The 26,234-nt window shown below is 47.8% G+C and overlaps 1 protein-coding gene across 1 annotated transcript in view; it reads right to left on the reverse strand.

The window, feature by feature from the left end:
* bmpr2b (bone morphogenetic protein receptor, type II b (serine/threonine kinase)) overlaps window positions 1-26,234 on the reverse strand; it is a 121,871-nt gene that overhangs the window by 94,044 nt on the left and 1,593 nt on the right. The gene's annotated exons all lie outside the window — the stretch shown is intronic.

Genomic DNA, 26,234 nt, shown 5'->3' on the forward strand with positions numbered 1-26,234 from the left:
TGCCACGAGAAAAGGGCAACCAGTGAAGAACAAACACCATTGTAAATACAACCCATATTTATGCTTATTTATTTTATCTTGTGTCCTTTAGCCATTTGTACATTGTTAGAACACTGTATATATATATAATATGACATTTGTAATGTCTTTACTGTTTTGAAACTTCTGTATGTGTAATGTTTACTGTTAATTTTTGTTGTTTTTCACTTTATATATTCACTTTGTATGTTGTCTACCTCACTTGCTTTGGCAATGTTAACACATGTTTCCCATGCCAATAAAGCCCTTGAATTGAATTGAATTGAATTGAGAGAGAGAGAGAGAGAGAGAGAGAGAGAGAGAGAGAGAGACAGAGAGAGACAGAGAGAGACAGAGAGAGAGAGAGAGACAGAGAGAGACAGAGAGAGAGAGAGAGAGAGCGAGACAGAGAGAGAGAGAGAGAGACACACACACACAAAATTGGGAAATAACACAACTACGGTAGTGAGCCTGTGATGTGCTGGTCTCTGGTTGTCTCGGGTCTAGTACAGCCACAGGTTGATTATGTACAGCCCCCTGGGACACTGTGTTCATGATGTCCAAGAGAGTGGCTCTCTAACAGTGGTAAACACTAGAGAACTGCTCCTCTGCTCTGTCACTGCTACAGAGAGAATGTGCCACGTGAGTCAGATGACCCACACGTCCACAAAAGATCTCACACTAGGCTTATAAAAAAAAAAGAGTCTAGCCACAAAACCCCCAGCTTCAGATACTCAGCGTTAGCATGTATCAGCATGGTCTTCTCAATCTAGTTCAGCCTAAGAATTTGGGCTGAGCATTATGTAACATAAACTTAATTTACAGCCTGTAAGTATCAGTGAGTTAGAGAGTCTTATTGCCTTTCTCACGGTGTAATTTGCCCTGTGTTGGTTGGCTGCTGTCAGGCTGGTCTTTTAGGAGTAAACGCAACAGGGTAGTCTTCATACTATCCCCTCTCTTTACACTTGCCTGGCCTACTGGCTCGGACTCCCTGGGTGTCTGTGGGAGCGAGAGAGGGAGGAGGGGAGAGAGAAGGAGGAGGGGAGAGAGAGGGAGGGGAGAGAGAGGGAGGAGGGGAGAGAGAAGGAGGGAGAGTGAGGGAGGAGGGGAGAGAGAAGGAGGGGAGAGAGAGGGAGGAGGGGAGAGGGGAGAGAGAGGGAGGAGGGGAGAGAGAGAGGGAGGGGAGAGAGAGGGAGGAGGGGAGAGAGAAGGAGGGGAGAGTGAGGGAGGAGGGGAGAGGAGAGGGAGGAGGGAGGGAGGAGGGGAGAGAGAGGAGGAGGGGAGAGAGAGGGGGAGGAGGGGAGGAGGGGAGAGAGAGGGAGGGAGAGAGAGGGAGGAGGGGAGAGAGAGGGAGGGGAGAGAGAGGGAGGAGGGGAGAGGAGGAGGGGAGAGAGAGGGAGGAGGGGAGAGGGGGAGGGGAGAGAGAGGGAGGAGGGGAGAGAGAAGGAGGGGAGAGAGAGGGAGGAGGGGAGAGAGAAGGAGGGGAGAGAGAGGGAGGAGGGGAGAGAGAAGGAGGGGAGAGAGAGGGAGGAGGGGAGAGAGAGGGAGGGGAGAGAGAGGGAGGAGGGGAGAGAGAGGGAGGGAGAGAGGGGAGGAGGGGAGAGAGAAGGAGGGGAGAGAGAGGGAGGAGGGGAGAGAGAGGGAGGAGGGAGAGAGGGGGAGGGGAGAGAGAGGGAGGAGGGGGAGAGAAGGAGGGGGAGAGGGAGGAGGGAGAGAGAGGGAGGAGGGGAGAGAGAAGGAGGGGAGAGAGAGGGAGGAGGGGAGAGAGAGGGAGGAGGGGAGAGAGAAGGAGGGGAGAGAGAGGGAGGAGGGGAGAGAGAGGGAGGGGAGAGAGAGGGAGGAGGGGAGAGAGAGGGAGGAGGGGAGAGAGAGGGAGGAGGGGAGAGAGGGAGGAGGGGAGAGAGAAGGAGGGGAGAGAGAGGGAGGAGGGGAGAGAGAGGGAGGAGGGGAGAGAGAAGGAGGAGGGGAGAGAGGAGGAGGGGAGAGAGAGGGAGGAGGGGAGAGAGAGGGAGGAGGGGAGAGAGGGGAGGGGAGGAGAGGGAGGAGGGGAGAGAGAAGGAGGGGAGAGAGAGGGAGGAGGGGAGAGAGAGGGAGGAGGGGAGAGAGGAGGGGAGAGAGAGGGAGGAGGGGAGAGAGAAGGAGGGGAGAGAGAGGGAGGAGGGGAGAGAGGAGGAGGGGAGAGAGAGGGAGGAGGAGGGGAGAGAGAAGGAGGGAGAGAGAGGGAGGAGGGGAGAGAGAAGGAGGGGAGAGAGAAGGAGGGGAGAGAGAGGGAGGGGGGGACATTCGTTCCACAGAAAGAACCACCCGAGCTGGGTTACGTCTGCAGAGCTGCAAACGTCTCTCTGTACTGTCCACCTTAATGGCCTGGCTCTTATGTTGTGAGGCCTGGCCTGTACTAAATGTTATTGAGAGATGTTACCTACATGTTATTGAGAGAGGTTATCTATATGCTGTCAGGCCTGGTCTGCACTAAATGTTACTGAGAGAGGTTATCGACATGTTATTGAGAGAGGTTATCTACATGTTACTGAGAGAGGTTACCTACATGTTGTCAGGCCTGGTCTGTACTAAATGTTATTGAGAGAGATTACCTACATGTTGTCAGGCCTGGTCTGTACTAACTGTTATTGGGAGAGGTTATGTACATGTTGTCAGGCCTGGTCTGTACTAAATGTTATTGGGAGAGGTTATCGACATGTTATTGAGAGAGGTTACCTACATGTTACTGAGATATGTTACCTACATGTTATTGAGAGAGGTTATGTACATGTTGTCAGGCCTGGTCTGTACTACATGTTTCTGAGAGAGGTTATCGACATGTTATTGAGAGAGATTACCCACATGTTACTGAGAGAGGTTACCTACATGTTATTGAGAGAGGTTATGTACATGTTGTCAGGCCTGGTCTGTACTAAATGTTATTGGGAGAGGTTATCGACATGTTATTGAGAGAGGTTACCTACATGTTACTGAGATATGTTACCTACATGTTATTGAGAGAGGTTATGTACATGTTGTCAGGCCTGGTCTGTACTACATGTTTCTGAGAGAGGTTATCGACATGTTATTGAGAGAGATTACCCACATGTTACTGAGAGAGGTTACCTACATGTTATTGAGAGAGGTTATGTACATGTTGTCAGGCCTGGTCTGTACTACATGTTTCTGAGAGAGGTTACCTATATTTTTACAGAAGTAAGAATCGTTGTCAATCAAATAGCTTTGTGTGGTTTTCAAATACCTTCTGAATATTGTCCTCTGGTCACATTTTGGATTCTTTTTTATTCATATGTACATAATATTTATAAGTATAATATATTAAACTTAGTAGATTTTAATAATTTAATTGAATTTTTTTGTTGTTGTTGTGTTGAGTGTTAATCGCTTTTTTATAGTGAGGGTCTTTACACACAGACAAAATGAGTGTTTTTCCTGACATGAATGTGGTGTCATATTAAAGTGCCCTTTTCACAACTGTCTTGGTGTGATTGGACAGCCCCGAATGGGGGAGTGGTCGGCCCTCCTTTTCCTGAAGTCCATGATCAGGTCTTCCACTGTTGTGTCGTTGGCAAGCTAAATTATGGTGTTGGAGTCATGCCTGGCCACGCAGTCGTGGGTGAACAGTGAGTACAGGAGGGGACTGAGTACACACCCCTGAGGGGCCCCTGTGTTGAGGATCAGCGTGGCAGACGTGTTGTTACCTACTCTTACCACCTGGGGTGGCCCATAAGGAAGTCCAGGATCCAGTTGCAGAGGGAGGTGTTTAGTCCCAGGGTCCTTAGCTTAGTGATGAGCTTTGAGGGTGCTATGGTGTTGAACGCTGAGCTGTAGTCAATTAATAGCATTCTCACATAGGTGTTCCTTTTGTCCAGGTGGGAAAGGGCAGTGTGGAGTGCAATAGAGATGGCATCATCTGTGGATCTGTTGGGGCGGTATGCAAATTGGAGTGGGTCTAGAGTTTCCCGGGATGATGTTGTTGATGTGAGCCATGACCAACCTTCGATAAAATGCAATTGTGTTCGTTGTCCGTAGCTTATGCCTGCTCATACCATAACCCCACCACCACCATGGGGCACTCTGTTCACAACGTTGACATCAGCAAACCGCTCACCCACATACACAGATTACCTTGGTGTTCTTGGGCACATGTAGGTATTACAGATTCGGTCAGGGAGAGGTTGAACTAGGCAAGTCAATTAAGAACAAATTATTATTTACAAAGAGGATCTACGCCGGCCAAACCCAGACGATGCTGGGCCAATTGTGTGCCGCCCTATGGGACTCCTATCACGGCGTGGACTCGAACCAGGGACTGTTGTGACCCCTCTATAGCACTGAGATGCAGTGCCTGTTTATTATCTATGTACAGACGCTTTAATAACTCTACCTACATGTACATATTACCTCAACTACCTCGACTAACTGGTGCCCCCCCACATTAACTCTGTACCGGTACCCCCTGTATATAGCCTCCACATTGACTCTGAACCGGTACCCCCTGTATATAGCCTCCACATTGACTCTGTACCGGTACCCCCTGTATATAGACTCCACATTGACTCTGTACCGGTACCCCCTGTATATAGCCTCCACATTGACTCTGTACCGTAACACCCTGTATATAGCCTCCACATTGACTCTGTACCGTAACACCCTGTATATAGCCTCCACATTGACTCTGTACTGGTACCCCCTGTATATAGCCTCCACATTGACTCTGTACCGTAACACCCTGTCTATAGCCTCCACATTGACTCTGTACCGGTACCCCCTGTATATAGTCTCCACATTGACTCTGTACCGTAACACCCTGTATATAGTCTCCACATTGACTCTGTACCGTAACACCCTGTATATAGCCTCCACATTGACTCTGTACCGGTACCCCTGTATATAGCCTCCACATTGACTCTGTACCGGTACCCCCTGTATATAGCCTCCACATTGACTCTGTACCGTAACACCCTGTATATAGCCTCCACATTGACTCTGTACCGGTACCCCCTGTATATAGCCTCCACATTGACTCTGTATCAGTACCCCCTGTATATAGCCTCCACATTGACTCTGTATCAGTACCCCCTGTATATATCCTCCACATTGACTCTGTATCAGTACCCCCTGTATATAGTCCCCACATTGACTCTGTACCGGTACCCCCTGTATATAGTCCCCACATTGACTCTGTACCGGTACTCCCTGTATATAGCCTCCACATTGACTCTGTATCAGTACCCCTGTATATATCCTCCACATTGACTCTGTATCAGTACCCCTGTATATATCCTCCACATTGACTCTGTATCAGTACCCCCTGTATATAACCTCCACATTGACTCTGTACCGGTACCCCTGTATATAGCCTCCACATTGACTCTGTACCGGTACCCCCTGTATATAGCCTCCACATTGACTCTGTACCAGTACCCCCCTGTATATAGCCTCCACATTGACTCTGTATCAGTACCCCCTGTATATAGCCTCCACATTGACTCTGTACCAGTACCTCCCTGTATATAGCCTCCACATTGACTCTGTATCAGTACCCCCTGTATATAGTCTCCACATTGACTCTGTACCGGTACCCCCTGTATATAGCCTCCACATTGACTCTGTACTGGTACCCCTGTATATAACCTCCACATTGACTCTGTACTGGTACCCCCTGTATATAACCTCCACATTGACTCTGTACCGGTACCCCCTGTATATAGCCTCCACATTGACTCTGTACCGGTACCCCCTGTATATAGCCTCCACATTGACTCTGTACCGGTACCCCTGTATATAGCCTCCACATTGACTCTGTACCGGTACCCCCTGTATATAGTCCACATTGACTCTGTACCGGTACCCCCTGTATATAGCCTCCACATTGACTCTGTACCGGTACCCCCTGTATATAGCCTCCACATTGACTCTGTACCGGTACCCCCTGTATATAGTCTCCACATTGACTCTGTACCGTAATACCCTGTATATAGCCTCCACATTGACTCTGTACCGGTACCCCCTGTATATAACCTCCACATTGACTCTGTACCGTAACACCCTGTATATAGCCTCCACATTGACTCTGTACCGTAACACCCTGTATATAGCCTCCACATTGACTCTGTACCGGTACCCCCTGTATATAGCCTCCACATTGACTCTGTACCGTAACACCATGTATATAGCCTCCACATTGACTCTGTACCGTAACACCATGTATATAGGCTCCACATTGACTCTGTATCAGTACCCCTGTATATATCCTCCACATTGACTCTGTATCAGTACCCCTGTATATAGTCCCCACATTGACTCTGTACCGGTACCCCCTGTATATAGTCCCCACATTGACTCTGTACCGGTACTCCCTGTATATAGCCTCCACATTGACTCTGTACCGGTACCCCTGTATATAGCCTCCACATTGACTCTGTATCAGTACCCCCTGTATATATCCTCCACATTGACTCTGTATCAGTACCCCTGTATATAGCCTCCACATTGACTCTGTACTGGTACCCCCTGTATATAGTCCCCACATTGACTCTGTACCAGTACCCCTGTATATAGCCTCCACATTGACTCTGTATCAGTACCCCTGTATATATCCTCCACATTGACTCTGTATCAGTACCCCCTGTATATAGCCTCCACATTGACTCTGTATCAGTACCCCTGTATATATCCTCCACATTGACTCTGTATCAGTACCCCTGTATATAGCATCCACATTGACTCTGTACTGTACCCCTGTATATAGCCTCCATATTGACTCTGTACCGGTACCCCCTGTATATAACCTCCACATTGACTCTGTACCGTAACACCCTGTATATAGCCTCCACATTGACTCTGTACCGTAACACCCTGTATATAGCCTCCACATTGACTCTGTACCGGTACCCCTGTATATAGCCTCCACATTGACTCTGTACCGGTACCCCCTGTATATAGCCTCCACATTGACTCTGTACCGTAACACCCTGTATATAGCCTCCACATTGACTCTGTACCGGTACCCCTGTATATAGCCTCCACATTGACTCTGTATCAGTACCCCCTGTATATATCCTCCACATTGACTCTGTATCAGTACCCCCTGTATATAGTCCCCACATTGACTCTGTACCGGTACCCCCTGTATATAGTCCCCACATTGACTCTGTACCGGTACTCCTGTATATAGCCTCCACATTGACTCTGTATCAGTACCCCTGTATATATCCTCCACATTGACTCTGTATCAGTACCCCTGTATATAGCCTCCACATTGACTCTGTACCGGTACCCCTGTATATAGTCTCCACATTGACTCTGTATCAGTACCCCCTGTATATAGCCTCCACATTGACTCTGTATCAGTACCCCTGTATATAGCCTCCACATTGACTCTGTACAGGTACCCCCTGTATATAGCCTCCACATTGACTCTATATCAGTACCCCCTGTATATAGCCTCCACATTGACTCTGTACCGGTACCCCCTGTATATAGCCTCCACATTGACTCTGTATCAGTACCCCCTGTATATATCCTCCACATTGACTCTGTACCAGTACCTCCCTGTATATAGCCTCCACATTGACTCTGTATCAGTACCCCCTGTATATATCCTCCACATTGACTCTGTACCAGTACCTCCCTGTATATAGCCTCCACATTGACTCTGTATCAGTACCCCTGTATATAGTCTCCACATTGACTCTGTACCGGTACCCCCTGTATATAGCCTCCACATTGACTCTGTACTGGTACCCCTGTATATAACCTCCACATTGACTCTGTACTGGTACCCCTGTATATAACCTCCACATTGACTCTGTACCGGTACCCCTGTATATAGCCTCCACATTGACTCTGTACCGGTACCCCTGTACATAGCCTCCACATTGACTCTGTACCGGTACCCCCTATATATAGCCTCCACATTGACTCTGTACCGGTACCCCTGTATATAGCCTCCACATTGACTCTGTACCGTGACACCCTGTATATAGTCTCCACATTGACTCTGTATCAGTACCCCTGTATATATCCTCCACATTGACTCTGTACTGGTACCCCTGTATATAACCTCCACATTGACTCTGTACTGGTACCCCTGTATATAGCCTCCACATTGACTCTGTACTGGTACCCCTGTATATAACCTCCACATTGACTCTGTACTGGTACCCCTGTATATAGCCTCCACATTGACTCTGTATCAGTACCCCCTGTATATAGCCTCCACATTGACTCTGTACCAGTACCTCCCTGTATATAGCCTCCACATTGACTCTGTATCAGTACCCCCTGTATATATCCTCCACATTGACTCTGTACCAGTACCTCCCTGTATATAGCCTCCACATTGACTCTGTATCAGTACCCCCTGTATATAGCCTCCACATTGACTCTGTACCGTAACACCCTGTTTAATTTTTTTACTAATCTATTTTTTTTACTTAACACTTATTTTTAACTCCTTAAAACTGCATTGTTGGTTAAGGGGTTGTAAAGTCAGCATTTCACTGTAAGGTCTACTACACCTGTTGTATTCAGCATTTGACTGTAAGGTCTACTACACCTGTTGTATTCAGCATTTCACTGTGAGGTCTACTACACCTGTTGTATTCAGCATTTCACTGTAAGGTCTACTACACCTGTTGTATTCAGCATTTCACTGTAAGGTCTACTACACCTGTTGTATTCAGCATTCACTGTAAGGTCTACTACACCTGTTGTATTCAGCATTTCACTGTAAGGTCTACTACACCTGTTGTATTCAGCATTTCACTGTAAGGTCTACTACACCTGTTGTATTCAGCATTTCACTGTAAGGTCTACTACACCTGTTTTATTCAGCATTTCACTGTAAGGTCTACTACACCTGTTGTATTCAGCATTTCACTGTGAGGTCTACTATACCTGTTGTATTCAGCATTTCACTGTGAGGTCTACTACACCTGTTGTATTCAGCATTTCACTGTAAGGTCTACTACACCTGTTGTATTCGGCATTTCACTGTAAGGTCTACTACACCTGTTGTGTTCAGCATTTCACTGTGAGGTCTACTATACCTGTTGTAGTCAGAATTTCACTGTGAGGTCTACTACACCTGTTGTATTCAGCATTTCACTGTGAGGTCTACTACACCTGTTGTATTCAGCATTTCACTGTGAGGTCTACTACACCTGTTGTATTCAGCATTTCACTGTAAGGTCTACTACACCTGTTGTATTCAGCATTTCACTGTAAGGTCTACTACACCTGTTGTATTCAGCATTTCACTGTAAGGTCTACTACACCTGTTGTATTCAGCATTTCACTGTAAGGTCTACTACACCTGTTGTATTCAGCATTTCACTGTAAGGTCTACTACACCTGTTGTATTCAGCATTTCACTGTGAGGTCTACTACACCTGTTGTATTCAGCATTTCACTGTGAGGTCTACTACACCTGTTGTATTCAGCATTTCACTGTGAGGTCTACTACACCTGTTGTATTCAGCATTTCACTGTGAGGTCTACTACACCTGTTGTGTTCGGCGCACATGACAAATAAAATGTGATTTGATACATTTTTTACACCAATCAGCAACTGACGTGTCTGACACGGCAAACTCCTTTGAAGAGGTGTGTCTCCATCCTTCTGTATTTACAGTGTATAGTGTATCAGACAGGCAGACAGACAACACCAAAAAAGCAACAACTCTATTTAATTATGTGTAAACAGACGTTCTCCTGTGTCAGTGACATCAGGCAGATGACAAATCCTTTCCTCTCTCCAGCAGACAGTCTCACCGTAGGGCCTTAACACGACAGGAACAGACACACCCTTCTCCCTCTGTGTGTCTCACCTAGTCGAAACAGACACACCCTTCTCCGTGTCACCTAGTCTACACACTGCACAAAGCCCCATGACGAGTCTGCGGTCCTACAGAATACATGTGAAACCTGCTGAAGCAAGGTCACAAAATGGTTTTGTGTGACGCTTTAAAATGTATGTATTTCAGTCCTTGACTGAATGTGGACCCCAGGAAGAGTAGCTGAGGCTTTAGCAGGAGCTAATGGGGCAGCCATACTGGTCTATTGGTATAAACAGCTGTCTGTCTGTCTGTCTGTCTGTCTGTCTGTCTGTCTGTCTGTCTGTCTGTCTGTCTGTCTGTCTGTCTGTCTGTCTGTCTGTCTGTCTCTGTCTGTCTGTCTGTCTGTCTGTTGGGGGGTGACAGGAGAAACACAGCAACTTCTGCTGCTTCATAAAAGTCTCATTAATAATGATGAGGGAGGAGGAGCTACGATTCACCGTCATAAAAGTCTCATTAATAATGATGAGGGAGGAGGAGCTACGATTCACCGTCATAAAAGTCTCATTAATAATGATGAGGGAGGAGGAGCTACGATTCACCGTCATAAAAGTCTCATTAATAATGATGAGGGAGGAGGAGCTACGATTCCCCGTCATAAAAGTCTCATTAATAATGATGAGGGAGGAGGAGCTACGATCCAGCTTCATAAAAGTCTCATTGGGGCGGCAGCGTAGCAGCCCAGTGGCTAGAGCGTTGGGACAGAAAGGTTGCTGGACCGAATCCCCGAGCTGACAAGGTAGAAATCCTACTACAGATGTCCAACGCCAAACGCAGTTTTCACTCCATCAGACATCTTATTGTGAGGAACTGCAGTTTTAGACATTTGTCCTGTTCTGTCCTGTTAAGTCCTGTTATGTCCTGTTATGTCCTGTTATGTCCTGTTATGTCCTGTTATGTCCTGTTATGGCCTGTTATGTCCTGTTATGGCCTGTTATGTCCTGTTATGTCCTGTTATGGCCTGTTATGTCCTGTTATGGCCTGTTATGTCCGGTTATGGCCTGTTATGTCCTGTTATGTCCTGTTATGGCTAGTTTGCTGTGATGCCACACAACTATTGTCATGCACATTTTTTCACTGGAGATACACTGTACCAAACATCCTAGTTAGATGTAAAATTGCACGACTAAGGCAAACCTGCTCGGGCAACAAAAAACAATGTTAAAGTTACAGATTTCTTGTTTATCTTAGATTCATTCTGACTATTTTCAGGAAGTGTACACCGGCTGTTGTTGCTACGGCATCTCAAGAGGGACAATCAGTCATATTTTCAAGTGAAGGTCTTTAAAGCGATGCAGTTCTGCTAGGAGCAAACCAATTAGACCTATTACCTTTAGGGAGGACCACAGTGGGAGCACGGGGCACAGAACCAGGCTCTCTGACATATCTGTCTCGCCGTATAACCAGCTACCCCCCCACCACACACACACAGAGCCCTTCTGCCGGGTTGGGGCTCCACCTTCTCCCCCTGGCTGAGAGGTAAGGCCCCTGGACCAGGTCAGAAGGTTGGCCATGTGGCATCAGTAGGAGGTGGACCAGTCAAGACAGAGGGCAGCACATGGTCTCACTGTCAGATATCTGTCTCTCCATATAACCACCTACACCCCCCACCCCCCCACCACCACCACCACCACCACCACACAGAGCCCTTCTGACAGAGGGCAGCACATGGTCTCACTGTCAGCGACACACTGTACTGCTGCTGCTGCTGTCTGTCCATCCGTTTCCCTCTTGGATACATTTCATACAGGATTATAATGGGGAATATAGTGAGTAGTCTATTATTTAGGATTATAATGGGGAATATAGTGAGTAGTCTATCATTTAGGATTATAATGGGGGATATAGTGAGTAGTCTATTATTTAGGATTATAATGGGGAATATAGTGAGTAGTCTATCATTTAGGATTATAATGGGGGATATAGTGAGTAGTGATAAATCATTGATAATAATCGGGAAAAAGGGGGGATCGTAGTTTGATTAAAAACCTGTTAACCCCTTTATAACGGTTGGTGTCTCAAAATCGTGTGACAAAACATAACTTTTCTTGCATGTTGAGAGAGCGCAAGAGAGATTATGAGAAAGCAAAAAGATTTGTTTTCTATTTGACACAGGATAGAATTAACCAAAAAACTGAGCACATTGGAATTCTCTGGCCCAACACAGAGAGGACACAGTGGCAGAAAACCTGACCACTGTGACTGACCCAAACTTAAGGAAAGCTTTGACTATGTACAGACTCAGTGGGCATAGCCTTGGGTCAGTTACACTGGCTCTCAAGAGAAGACAGGCTATGTGCTCACTGCCCACAAAATGAGGTGGAAACTGAGCTGCACTTACTAACCTCCTGCTAAATGTATGACCATATTATAGACACATATTTCCCTCAGATTACACAGATCCACAAAGAATTTGAAAACAAAGCCGATTTTGATAAACTCCCATATCTACTGGGTGTAATTCCACTGTGTGCCATCACAGCAGCAAGATTTGTGACCTGTTGCCACAAGAGAAGGGCAACCAGTGAAGAACAAACACCATTGTAAATACAACCCATATTTATGTTTATTTATTTTCCCTTTTGTGCTTGAACTATTTGCACATCATTATAACACTGTATATAGACATAATATGACATTTTAAATATCATTATTCTTTTAGAACTTCTGTGAGTGTAATGTTGACTGTTAATTGTTTATAGTTTATTTCCCTTTAGTTTAATATCTATTTAACTTGGTTTTAGACCCCATCATAGCACTGAGACTGCACTTGTGAAGGTGGTAAATGACCTTTTAATGGCATCAGACCAAGGCTCTGCATCTGTCCTCGTGCTCCTAGTAGACCTTAGTGCCACTTTTGATACCATCGATCACCAAATTGGTCGACACGGACAAGTGTATGGTTCACTGCCGATTTTGCGGGTTTTCTTACAAAGCATGTGAGAGACGGAATCTAAAGCAGGGGGTCCGGAGGATCACATTGTATGATTTTTGAGTAGTTCATTTGCATTTTATCGCATTACATAAGTATTTGATACATCAGAAAAGCAGAACTTAATATTTGGTACAGAAACCTTTGTTTGCAATTACAGAGATCAAAGTCTAGAACCACAGACAGATAGGACAACCGCCAACACAAAACACTGCAAGTTCTTTTTAAAGATCCTTACTGTCATTTCATTTTTTGTAATTTGAAATAGATTTCTAAGTCTTTTTGTAAATCATTGTCTCCGTTTGTCCTCTGACAAATCAACTGTAAATTCAGTGTTCCTCAAGGTTCCGTTTTAGGACCACTATTGTTTTTACTATATATTTTCCCTCTTGGTGATGTCATTCGGAAACATAATGTTAACTTTCACTGCTATGTTCTAGGTCCCAAGAAACAACATCTTCTGTTGAATCTGACAATTAATCTTAATGGTTGTACAGTCCTCTCAAATAAAACTGTGAAGGACCTCGCCGTTATTCTGGACCCTGATCTCTCTTTTGACGAACATATCAAGACTGTTTCAAGGACAGCTTTTGTCCATCTACGTAACATTGCAAAAATCAGAAACTTTCTGTCCAAAAATGATGCAGAAAAATGAATCCATGCTTTTGTCACTTCTGGGTTAGACTACTGCAATGCTCTACTTTCCGGCTACCCGGATAATGCTCTAAATAAACTTCAGTTAGTGCTAAATACGGCTGCTAGAATCCTGACTAGAACCAAAAAATTTGATCATATTACTCCAGTGCTAGCCTCCCTACATTGGCTTCCTGTCAAAGGCAAGGGCTGATTTCAAGGTTTTACTGCTAACCTACAAAGCATTACATGGGCTTGCTCCTACCTATCTCTCTGATTTGGTCCTGCCGTACATACCTACACGTACGCTACGGTCACAAGACGCAGGCCTCCTAATTGTCCCTAGAATTTCTAAGCAAACAGCTGGAGGCAGGGCTTTCTCCTATAGAGCTCCATTTTTATGGAATGGTCTGCCTACCCATGTGAGAGACGCAAACTCGGTCTCAACCTTTACTGAAGACTCATCTCTTCAGTGGGTCATATGATTGAGTGTAGTCTGACCCAGGAGTGTGAAGGTGAACGGAAAGGCTCTGGAGCAACGAACCGCCCTTGCTGTCTCTGCCTGGCCGGTTCCCCTCTTTCCACTGGTATTCTCTGCCTCTAACCCTATTACAGGGGCTGAGTCACTGGCTTACTGGTGCTCTTTCATGCCGTCCCTAGGAGGGGTGCGTCACTTGAGTGGGTTGAGTCACTGATGTGATCTTCCTGTCTGGGTTGGCGCCCCCCCTTGGGTTGTGCCGTGGCGGTGATCTTTGTGTGCTATTCTCGGCCTTGTCTCAGGATGGTAAGTTGGTGGTTGAGGATATCCCTCTAGTGGTGTGGGGGCTGTGCTTTGGCAAAGTGGGTGGGGTTATATCCTTCCTGTTTGGCCCTGTCCGGGGGTATCATCGGATGGGGCCACAGTGTCTCCTGACCCCTCCTGTCTCAGCCTCCAGTATTTATGCTGCAATAGTTTATGTGTCGGGGTCAGTCTGTTATATCTGGAGCTTTCCTCCTGCCTTATCCAGTGTCCTGTGTGAATTTATGTATGCTCCCTCAAATTCTCTCTCTTTTTCTTTCTCCCTCTCGGAGGACTTGAGCCCTAGGACCATGCCTCAGGACTACCTGGCCTGATGACTCCTTGCTGTCCCCAGTCCACCTGGCCGTGCTGCTGCTCCAGTTTCAACTGTTCTGCCTGCGGCTATGAAACCCTGACCTGTTCACTGGACGTGCTACCTGCCCCAGACCTGCTGTTTTCAACTCTCTAGAGACAGCAGGAGCGGTAGAGATACTCTCAATGATCGGCTATGAAAAGCCAACTGACATTTACTCCTGAGGTGTTGACCTTTTTGCACCCTCGACAACCACTGTGATTATTATTATTTGACCCTGCTGGTCATCTATGAACATTTGAACATCTTGGCCATGTTGTTATATTATCCACCAGCACAGCCAGAAGAGGACTGGCCACCCCTCATAGCCTGGTTCCTCTCTAGGTTTCTAATCTCCACCCGGCACAGCCAGAAGAGGACTGGCCACCCCTCATAGCCTGGTTCCTCTCTAGGTTTCTTCCTAGGTTTTGGCCTTTCTAGGGAGTTTTTCCTAGCCACCGTGCTTCTACACCTGCATTGCTTGCTGTTTGGGGTTTTAGGCTGGGTTTCTGTACAGCACTTTGTGACATCAGCTGATGTAAAAAGGGCTTTATAATTTTTTTAAATTGATTTAAATAAATTTGATTTGGCCAAATTTGATACCAATAAAGCCCTTGAAATGAAATTGAATTGAATTGAGAGAGAGACGGGGTGAGAGGAGAAAGGAGGGGGAGAGAGACACTGCATGCTGCATCCATCAGACCTCTTACTCTGTGGAGGTGACAGTGTGACTTGGAGGCGCTGGCCAGTGGAAGAGTTGACCCAGCAGGGTAGGGGGAGGGGTCCCTCAACCATCAACAACACTACAGTCTGCCCTCTCCTATCAACAACACTACAGTCTGCCCTCTCCTATCAACAACACTACAGTCTGCCCTCTCCTATCAACAACACTACAGTCTGCCCTCTCCTATCAACAACACTACAGTCTGCCCTCTCCTATCAACAACACTACAGTCTGCCCTCTCCTATCAACAACACTACAGTTATGGTTATGGGTCTGAATTAATAACTGCTATAGTCTACCACCCTCTGAATGGTTATGGGTCTGAATGGTTATGGGTCTGAATTAATAACTGCTATAGTCTACCACCATCTGAATGGTTATGGGTCTGAATTAATAACTGCTATAGTCTACCACCATCTGAATGGTTATGGGTCTGAATTAATAACTGCTATAGTCTACCACCATCTGAATGGTTATGGGTCTGAATGGTTATGGGTCTGAATTAATAACTGCTATAGTCTACCACCATCTGAATGGTTATGGGTCTGAATTAATAACTGCTATAGTCTACCACCCTAATGGTTATGGGTCTGAATTAATAACTGATATAGTCTACCACCCTCTGAATGGTTATGGGTCTGAATTAATAACTGCTATAGTCTACCACCATCTGAATGGTTATGGGTCTGAATTAATAACTGCTATAGTCTACCACCCTCTGAATGGTTATGGGTCTGAATTAATAACTGCTATAGTCTACCACCCTCTGAATGGTTATGGGTCTGAATTAATAACTGCTATAGTCTACCACCATCTGAATGGTTATGGGTCTGAATTAATAACTGCTATAGTCTACCACCATCTGAATGGTTATGGGTCTGAATTAATAACTGCTATAGTCTACCACCCTCTGAATGGTTATGGGTCTGAATTAATAACTGCTATAGTCTACCACCCTCTGAATGGTTATGGGTATGAATGGTTATGGGTCTGAATTAATAACTGCTATAGTCTACCACCATCTGAATGGTTATGGGTCTGAATTAATAACTGCTATAGTCTACCACCATCGGTCATTCTCTCTACTTTCAAACTACCTGTGAGTTCTATTGGCTGCTGTATTTAACATTCAGCAAACAAGAGCTTGCATGCCTCTTCAAATAGTCTATTAGTATAAGAAATACAACAACATAAAATCCAGCTATTCTCGTCTAACTTTTCCTGGGACTCCAAGGCGTAGACGGAGAGAGGCCAGCAGAGAGCAGGTGTGTGACATTACCTCCAAAGAGAACAGTGCAGAGGCTAGAAGTTAGAAGTTCATACATAACCCATCATTCATTAGCTCAATATAAGGCTAATGTCATGTTCATTAGCTCAATATAAGGCTAATAATGCATGTCATGTATTAAAAAGAGGTAGGCTAAGACATCTATACCAGGGTTTCTGGTAACTGGTAGGTAGGCTAAGACATCTATACCAGGGTTTCTGGTAACTGGTAGGTAGGCTAAGACATCTATACCAGGGTTTCTGGTAACTGGTAGGTAGGCTAAGACATCTATACCAGGGTTTCTGGTAACTGGCAGGTAGGCTAAGACATCTATACCGGGGTTTCTGGTAACTGGCAGGTAGGCTAAGACATCTATACCGGGGTTTCTGGTAACTGGCAGGTAGGCTAAGACATCTATACCGGGGTTTCTGGTAACTGGTAAATGGTAGTTAGGCTACCTGGAGTAGGGTACTCAGTAGGCTACCTGGAGTAGGGTACTCCCTACTCCTCCTCAACCCTCCTCCTCCTCAACCCTCCTCCTCCTCCTCCTCAACCCTCCCTCCTCCTCCTCAACCCTACTCCTCCTCCTCCTCAACCCTACTCCTCCTCAACCCTACTCCTCCTCCTCCTCAACCCTACTCCTCCTCAACCCTACCTCCTCCTCCTCCTCAACCCTACTCCTCCTCCTCCTCAACCCTACTCCTCCTCAACCCTACTCCTCCTTCTCCTCAACCCTACTCCTCCTCAACCCTACTCCTCCTCCTCAACCCTACTCCTCCTCCTCCTCAAGCCTACTCCTCCTCCTCCTCAACCCTATTCCTCCTCAACCCTCCTCCTCCTCCTCAACCCTACTCCTCCTCCTCCTCAACCCTACTCCTCCTCCTCCTCAACCCTACTCCTCCTCAACCCTACTCCTCCTCCTCCTCAACCCTACTCCTCCTCAACCCTACTCCCTCCTCCTCCTCAACCCTACTCCTCCTCCTCCTCAACCCTACTCCTCCTCAACCCTAGTCCTCCTCCCCTCCTCAACCCTACTCCTCCTCAACCCTACTCCTCCTCCTCCTCAACCCTACTCCTCCTCCTCCTCCTCAACCCTACTCCTCCTCAACCGTACTCCTCTTCAATACTACTCCTCCTCAACCCTACTCCTCCTCCTCCTCAACTCTCCTCCTCCTCCACTCTACTCCTCCTCAACCCTACTCCTCCTCAACCCTACTCCTCTTCAATACTACTTCTCCTCAACCCTACTCCTCCTCCTCCTCAACTCTCCTCCTCCTCAACTTTACTCCTCCTCAACCCTACTCCTCTTCCTCCTCAACTCTACTCCTCCTCCTCAACCCTACTCCTCCTCAACCCTACAATCCTCCTCCTCAACCCTCAACCCTACTCCTCCTCAACCCTCTCCTCATCCTCCTCAACCCTACTCCTCCTCAACCCTACTCCTCTTCAATTCAATACTACTCCTCCTCAACCCTACTCCTAACTCCTCCTCAACTCTACTCCTCCTCAACCTCCTCAACTCTACTCCTCCTCAACCCTACTACTCCTCCTCAACCCTACTCCTCCTCAACTCTACTCCTCCTCCTCAACCCTACTCCTCCTCCTCAACTCTCCTCCTCAATCTCTCCTCAACCCTACTACTCCTCCTCCTCAACCCTACTCCTCCTCAACTCTACTCCTCCTCCTCCTCCTCCTCAACCCTACTCCTCCTCCTCCTCCTCAACCCTACTCCTCCTCAACTCTCCTCCTCCTCCTCCTCCTCCTCCTCCTCATTCCTCCTCAACTCCTCCTCCTCCTCAACTCTACTCCTCCTCAACTCTACTCCTCCTCAACCCTCCTCCTCCTCCTCAACTCTACCCTCCTCCTCCTCCTCCTCAACCCTACTCCTCCTCAACTCTACTCCTCCTCCTCCTCCTCCTCCTCCTCAACCCTACTCCTCCTCCTCCTCCTCCATCCTACTCCTCCTCAACCCTACTCCTCCTCAACCCTACTCCTCCTCCTCCTCCTCCTCCTCAAACCTACTCCTCCTCCTCCTCAAACCTACTCCTCCTCCTCCTCAAACCCTACTCCTCCTCAACCCTCCTCCTCCTCAACCCTCCTCCTCAACCCTCCCTCCTCAACCCTCCTCCTCCTCAACCCTCCTCCTCCTCCTCAACCCTACTCCTCCTCCTCCTCAACCCTACTCCTCCTCAACCCTACTCCTCCTCCTCCTCAACCCTACTCCTCCTCAACCCTACTCCTCCTCCTCCTCAACCCTACTCCTCCTCCCCTCCCTCAACCCTCCTCCTCCTCCTCAACCCTACTCCTCCTCAACCCTCCTCCTCCTCAACCCTACTCCTCCTCCTCCTCAAACCTACTCCTCCTCCTCCTCAAACCTACTCCTCCTCAACCCTCCTCCTCCTCAACCCTCCTCAACCCTACTCCTCCTCAAACCTACTCCTCCTCAACCCTACTCCTCCTCCTCCTCAACCCTACTCCTCCTCCTCCTCAACCCTACTCCTCCTCAACCCTAGTCCTCCTCCTCCTCAACCCTACTCCTCCTCAACCCTACTCCTCCTCAACCCTACTCCTCCTCCTCCTCAACACTACTCCTCCTCAACCGTACTCCTCTTCAATACTACTCCTCCTCAACCCTACTCCTACTCCTCAACTCTCCTCCTCCTCAACTCTACTCCTCCTCAACCCTACTCCTCTTCCTCCTCAACTCTACTCCTCCTCCTCATCCTCAACCCTACTCCTCCTCCTCCTCCTCCTCAACCCTACTCCTCCTCCTCCTCAACCCTACTCCTCCTCAACCCTACTCCTCTTCAATACTACTCCTCCTCAACCCTACTCCTACTCCTCCTCAACCCTACTCCTACTCCTCCTCAACTCTCCTCCTCAACTCCTCCTCAACCCTACTCCTCCTCAACCCTCTACTCCTCCTCAACTCTCCTCCTCCTCCTCAAACCCTACTCCTCCTCCTCAACCCTCTCCTCCTCAACCCTCCTCCTCCTCCTCAACCCTACTCCTCCTCCTCCTCCTCAACCCTACTCCTCCTCAACTCTACTCCTCCCCTCCTCCTCCTCCTCAACCCTACTCCTCCTCCTCCTCAACTCTACTCCTCCTCAACCCTACTCCTCCTCAACCCTAACCCCTCCTCCTCAACTCTACTCCCCTCCTCCTCCTCAACCCTACTACTCCTCCTCAACCCTACTCCTCCTCAACTCTACTCCTCCTCCTCCTCCTCCTCCTCCTCAACCCTACTCCTCCTCCTCCTCCTCCTCAACCCTACTCCCTCCTCAACTCCTCAACTCCCTCCTCCTCAACCCTACTTCTCAACCCTCCTCCTCCTCAACTCTCCTCCTCCTCCTCCTCCTCCTCCTACTCCTCCTCAACCCTACCCTACCCTCCTCCTCAACCCTACTCCTCCGACAGAGTAGTCCAGTGACAGTGTGCTTCTGAACACTCCGAGAGCAAAACGCTCTGAATTTATGACCGTCCAGAGCGCACTGCCACTCCAGAGTGAATTTATGACCGTCCAGAGCGCACTGCCACTCCAGAGTGAATTTATGACCGTCCAGAGCGCACTGCCACTCCAGAGTGAATTTATGACCGTCCAGAGCGCACTGCCACTCCAGAGTGAATTTATGACCGTCCAGAGCGCACTGCCACTCCAGAGTGAATTTATGACCGTCCAGAGCGCACTGCCACTCCAGAGTGAATTTATGACCGTCCAGAGCGCACTGCCACTCCAGAGTGAATTTATGACCGTCCAGAGCGCACTGCCACTCCAGAGTGAATTTATGACCGTCCAGAGCGCACTGCCACTCCAGAGTGAATTTATGACCGTCCAGAGCGCACTGCCACTCCAGAGTGAATTTATGACCGTCCAGAGCGCACTGCCACTCCAGAGTGAATTTATGACCGTCCAGAGCGCACTGCCACTCCAGAGTGAATTTATGACCGTCCAGAGCGCACTGCCACTCCAGAGTGAATTTATGACCGTCCAGAGCGCACTGCCACTCCAGAGTGAATTTACTAACGCACACTTAGTAGCATCATGCAGCTGGAACTAAACAGCTGGTTGTTTATGGAGGGACAATAAGCCAATCTGTTATGTAGAGATAGAAGAGGAAGGGGTGATATAGAGAAGAGTAGAGGCAAGAGGAGAACACAAAACAAGGAGAGACTACAGTACTGTCTGGTAGAGGGCGGTCTGTATAGACTACAGTACTGTCTGGTAGAGGGCGGTCTGTATAGACTACAGTACTGTCTGGTAGAGGGCGGTCTGTATAGACTACAGTACTGTCTGGTAGAGGGCGGTCTGTATAGACTACAGTACTGTCTGGTAGAGGACGGTCTGTACTACAGTACTGTCTGGTAGAGGGCGGTCTGTATAGACTACAGTACTGTCTGGTAGAGGGCGGTCTGTATAGACTACAGTACTGTCTGGTAGAGGGCAGTCTGTATAGACTACAGTACTGTCTGGTAGAGGGCGGTCTGTATAGACTACAGTACTGTCTGGTAGAGGGCGGTCTGTATATACTACAGTACTGTCTGGTAGAGGGCGGTCTGTATAGACTACAGTACTGTCTGGTAGAGGGCGGTCTGTATATACTACAGTACTGTCTGGCAGAGGGCGGTCTGTATAGACTACAGTACTGTCTGATAGAGGGCGGTCTGTATAGACTACAGTACTGTCTGATAGAGGGCGGTCTGTATAGACTACAGTACTGTCTGATAGAGGGCGGTCTGTATAGACTACAGTACTGTCTGGTAGAGGGCGGTCTGTATATACTACAGTACTGTCTGGTAGAGGGCGGTCTGTATAGACTACAGTACTGTCTGGTAGAGGGCGGTCTGTATAGACTACAGTACTGTCTGGCAGAGGGCGGTCTGTATAGACTACAGTACTGTCTGATAGAGGGCGGTCTGTATAGACTACAGTACTGTCTGATAGAGGGCGGTCTGTATAGACTACAGTACTGTCTGGTAGAGGGCGGTCTGTATATACTACAGTACTGTCTGGTAGAGGGCGGTCTGTATAGACTACAGTACTGTCTGGTAGACGGCGGTCTGTATAGACTACAGTACTGTCTGGCAGAGGGCGGTCTGTATAGACTACAGTACTGTCTGATAGAGGGCGGTCTGTATAGACTACAGTACTGTCTGATAGAGGGCGGTCTGTATAGACTACAGTACTGTCTGGTAGAGGGCGGTCTGTATATACTACAGTACTGTCTGGTAGAGGGCGGTCTGTATAGACTACAGTACTGTCTGGTAGAGGGCGGCCTGTATAGACTACAGTACTGTCTGGTAGACGGCGGTCTGTATAGACTACAGTACTGTCTGGTAGACGGCGGTCTGTAGACTACAGTACTGTCTGATAGAGGGCGGTCTGTATAGACTACAGTACTGTCTGGTAGACGGCGGTCTGTATAGACTACAGTACTGCCTGGCAGAGGGCGGTCTGTATAGACTACAGTACTGTCTGATAGAGGGCGGTCTGTATAGACTACAGTACTGTCTGATAGAGGGCGGTCTGTATAGACTACAGTACTGTCTGGTAGAGGGCGGTCTGTATAGACTACAGTACTGTCTGGTAGAGGGCGGTCTGTATAGACTACAGTACTGTCTGGTAGAGGGCGGTCTGTATAGACTACAGTACTGTCTGGTAGAGGGCGGTCTGTATAGACTACAGTACTGTCTGGTAGAGGGCGGTCTGTATATACTACAGTACTGTCTGGTAGAGGGCGGTCTGTATAGACTACAGTACTGTCTGGTAGACAGGCGGTCTGTATATACTACAGTACTGTCTGGTAGAGGGCGGTCTGTATAGACTACAGTACTGTCTGGTAGACGGCGGTCTGTATAGACTACAGTACTGTCTGGCAGAGGGCGGTCTGTATAGACTACAGTACTGTCTGATAGAGGGCGGTCTGTATAGACTACAGTACTGTCTGATAGAGGGCGGTCTGTATAGACTACAGTACTGTCTGGTAGAGGGCGGTCTGTATAGACTACAGTACTGTCTGGTAGAGGGCGGTCTGTATAGACTACAGTACTGTCTGGTAGAGGGCGGTCTGTATAGACTACAGTACTGTCTGGTAGAGGGCGGTCTGTATAGACTACAGTACTGTCTGGTAGAGGCGGTCTGTATAGACTACAGTACTGTCTGATAGAGGGCGGTCTGTATAGACTACAGTACTGTCTGGTAGAGGGCGGTCTGTATAGACTACAGTACTGCCTGGCAGAGGGCGGTCTGTATAGACTACAGTACTGTCTGATAGAGGGCGGTCTGTATAGACTACAGTACTGTCTGATAGAGGGCGGTCTGTATAGACTACAGTACTGTCTGGTAGAGGGCGGTCTGTATAGACTACAGTACTGTCTGGTAGAGGGCGGTCTGTATAGACTACAGTACTGTCTGATAGAGGGCGGTCTGTATAGACTACAGTACTGTCTGGTAGAGGGCGGTCTGTATAGACTACAGTACTGTCTGCTAGAGGGCGGTCTGTATAGACTACAGTACTGTCTGGTAGAGGGCGGTCTGTATAGACTACAGTACTGTCTGGCAGAGGGCGGTCTGTATAGACTACAGTACTGTCTGGTAGAGGGCAGTCTGTATAGACTACAGTACTGTCTGGTAGAGGGCAGTCTGTATAGACTACATTACTGTCTGGTAGAGAGCAGTCTGTATAGACTAGAGTACTGTCTGGTAGAGTGGCATAGTGCATACACCAGCATTTCCTCTGAAAATGACATTTAAATGAGTGTGTGAAATGTGTCTGGGAGGCTGGAACAGGCGGGACAGGGCAGGGCAGTCAGTCTATCACTGGGTGAATGAGTACTGTGGGGGAGGGGGAGATTTTCAGACTGTTCAGTGCCAACCAGCAGAAATAGTCAGAGGGGGGGAGGGGGTCAGCGTCACCACAAGGGAATGTTTCTCCCCTCCCCCTCCTCCCCGACAGTCCTCCCCTCCCCCTCCTTCCCCCATAGAGCCAGAGGGAGACATTGTTTAGTCTGAAGCTTGCAGCAGGAGAGCGGCACAGTGTCCTGTAAACAGACACACCAGACCCTCCCTTCCTACGTTCAAACTGCTAATTACACTATCAGCATACAGAGATCATCTTACTGGTCTTACAAGGTCTTATGTTGGATAATATTTTGAAGTCTTCGGAGCAAGTCAGTGCTTACGGTCCACAGTTTTGCTTGTGTGAAACATTTAGTGTGGTAGTACGTGCTGAGAGCCGTCTACTGTGTGTGTGTGTGTGTGTGTGTGTGTGTGTGTGTGTGTGTGTGTGTGTGTGTGTGTGTGTGTGTGTGTGTGTGTGTGTGTGTGTGTGAGATACCGGTATTGATGCAGGGACCAGTTTGTGTTTTTACTTTACCTTCTACAACGATACTTCAGTGTTTGGTTTGTTAAATGTGATGTGCCACTCTGTCACGTGTAGTAATGTCTGTGTTCATAGTTTTCTCTGTTTGCTACTTGAGTTGTCTCTCTCCTTCTCCTCCTGCATGCTGCCCCATCACCCCAATCCCTGCCCCGTCACCCCGAGCGCTGCCCCGTCACCCCGAGCCCTGCCCCGTCACCCCGAGCCCTGCCCCGTCACCCCGAGCCCTGGCCCGTCACCTCGAGCGCTGCCCCGTCACCCCGAGCCCTGGCCCGTCACCTCGAGCGCTGCCCCGTCACCCCCGAGCCCTGCCCCGTCACCCCTATCCCTGCCCCGTCACCCCAATCCCTGCCCCGTCACCCCGAGCCCTGCCCCGTCACCCCTAGCCCTGCCCCGTCACCCCGAGCCCTGCCCCGTCACCCCGAGCCCTGCCCCGTCACGCAAATCCCTGCCCCGTCACCCCGAGCCCTGCCCCGTCACCCCCGAGCCCTGCCCCGTCACCCCGAGCCCTGCCCCGTCACCCCGAGCGTTTCCACTGCTCCAGAGTCCAATGGCAGTGAGCTTCACACCACTCCAGCCAATGCTTGGCATTGCGCATGGTGATCTTAGGCTTGTGATCTCGGCCATGGAAACCCATTTCATGAAGCTCCTGACGAAGAGTTATTGTGCTGATGTTGCTTCCAGAGGCATTTTGGAACTCAGTAGTGAGTGTTGCCTACCACTTCACGGCTAAGCCGTTGTTGCTCCTAGATGTTTCCATTTCGCAATAACATCACTTACAGTTGACCGGGGCAGCTCTAGCAGGGCAGAAATTTGACGAACTGACTTGTTGAAAAGGTGGCATCCTATGATGGTGCCACGTTGAAAGTCACTGAGTTCTTCATGAAGGCCATTCTACTGCCAATGTTTGTCTATGGAGATTGCATGGCTGTGTGCTCGATTTTACACACCTGTCAGCAACGGGTGTGGCTGAAATAACCGAATCTACTCATTTGAAGGGGTGTCCACATACTGCTGTATATATAATGTATGTAATAGGACCATTATTCTGTATTGTGGAATTTTATGATTGTTTCCTATCGATTTGACAGAAAACCGGCAAAAATGGCAGTTTAAGCAGTGAGCGAAATTGTCAAACCTGGTAATATCAGGCCGTATAATGGGACATACACCTAACAACTTCAATGACAAATTTCACTGAACAGGGGAAAATAACCATCACCATACAATACATTACATTGTATGAAGAAACAATACTACAAGTCGTAGCTCCATACTACTTGTCAGACAGAGAACCGATACTGGCCATATCCAAATACCCATACTAGCGTACTAAATAGTACGTGAAAAAATAATGTTTTATAGTTTGTGAAAATTCTAAAATAGTGCTCCGAATACTTAATCTAATGTGTGATTGCCTTGACTCTCTCCATTCGTTCATTTATGGAACAGTGCGTCAATTTATCTGATTATCAGTTGTTGTCAAACACGTGAGTCGGAAAAGACGAGTGAATTCTACAAGATCAAAAGCCGAAATTATTATGCAGTTTAGGTATGTAGTACATTAGTACAAGTATTCGGACACAGATAACTGGTTTTGGGGGGTGGGAATAGCATGGGGTGTGAGGGGTCTGGGGTCTGGGGTGGGAATAGCATGGGATGTGAGGGGTCTGGGGTGGGAATGGCAAGGGGTGTGAGGGGTCTGGGGTGGGAATAGCATGGGGTGTGAGGGGTCTGGGGTGGGAATAGCATGGGGTGTGAGGGGTCTGTGAGTGGCTTTTGACTATTGTTTGGGATTCCTCATGTCTTACTCATTGGAAGAAAAAAAGTTTGGTCCGAATCGGATGTTCGGTACTATATTTATTTAATATTATAGGAATGCTATACATTTTTTGAAATGGCCAATTTGGGTGCAATCAATTATCTTAATTTCTCAGGGGTTCAAAATATGTTATATTTCAACAAAAATAATGTTGCAGGAATGTTTATCTTCTCTGTTCCTAATGGCAGAAACCATTTCAAAACAACTTGAGATGGTGGGTTTCATGGCTTGCTGAAACGACCTGATGGAATGACCTAGCTACAGATGGGCACACCAGATAATATGATATAACCAACATTATACTGGTAGTTACAGGTGTGTCTAAACGTTGCCAGAGATCTTTCAACTGACATGGTATTTGCGATACTGTCTTCGTTCCTCATTTTGTGGAAACAGGAGTCTCATAAAATGTCTGTCCAGTTGCAGGGGTCCGTTTGAATGTAGAAAAATGCTCAGTTGTTTACAAAAAAATACAAAATGAGACTCCTGT

Source organism: Oncorhynchus tshawytscha, linkage group LG26 (genome assembly GCF_018296145.1).
Source record: "Oncorhynchus tshawytscha isolate Ot180627B linkage group LG26, Otsh_v2.0, whole genome shotgun sequence".
In the NCBI taxonomy this organism is placed as follows: domain Eukaryota; kingdom Metazoa; phylum Chordata; class Actinopteri; order Salmoniformes; family Salmonidae; genus Oncorhynchus; species Oncorhynchus tshawytscha.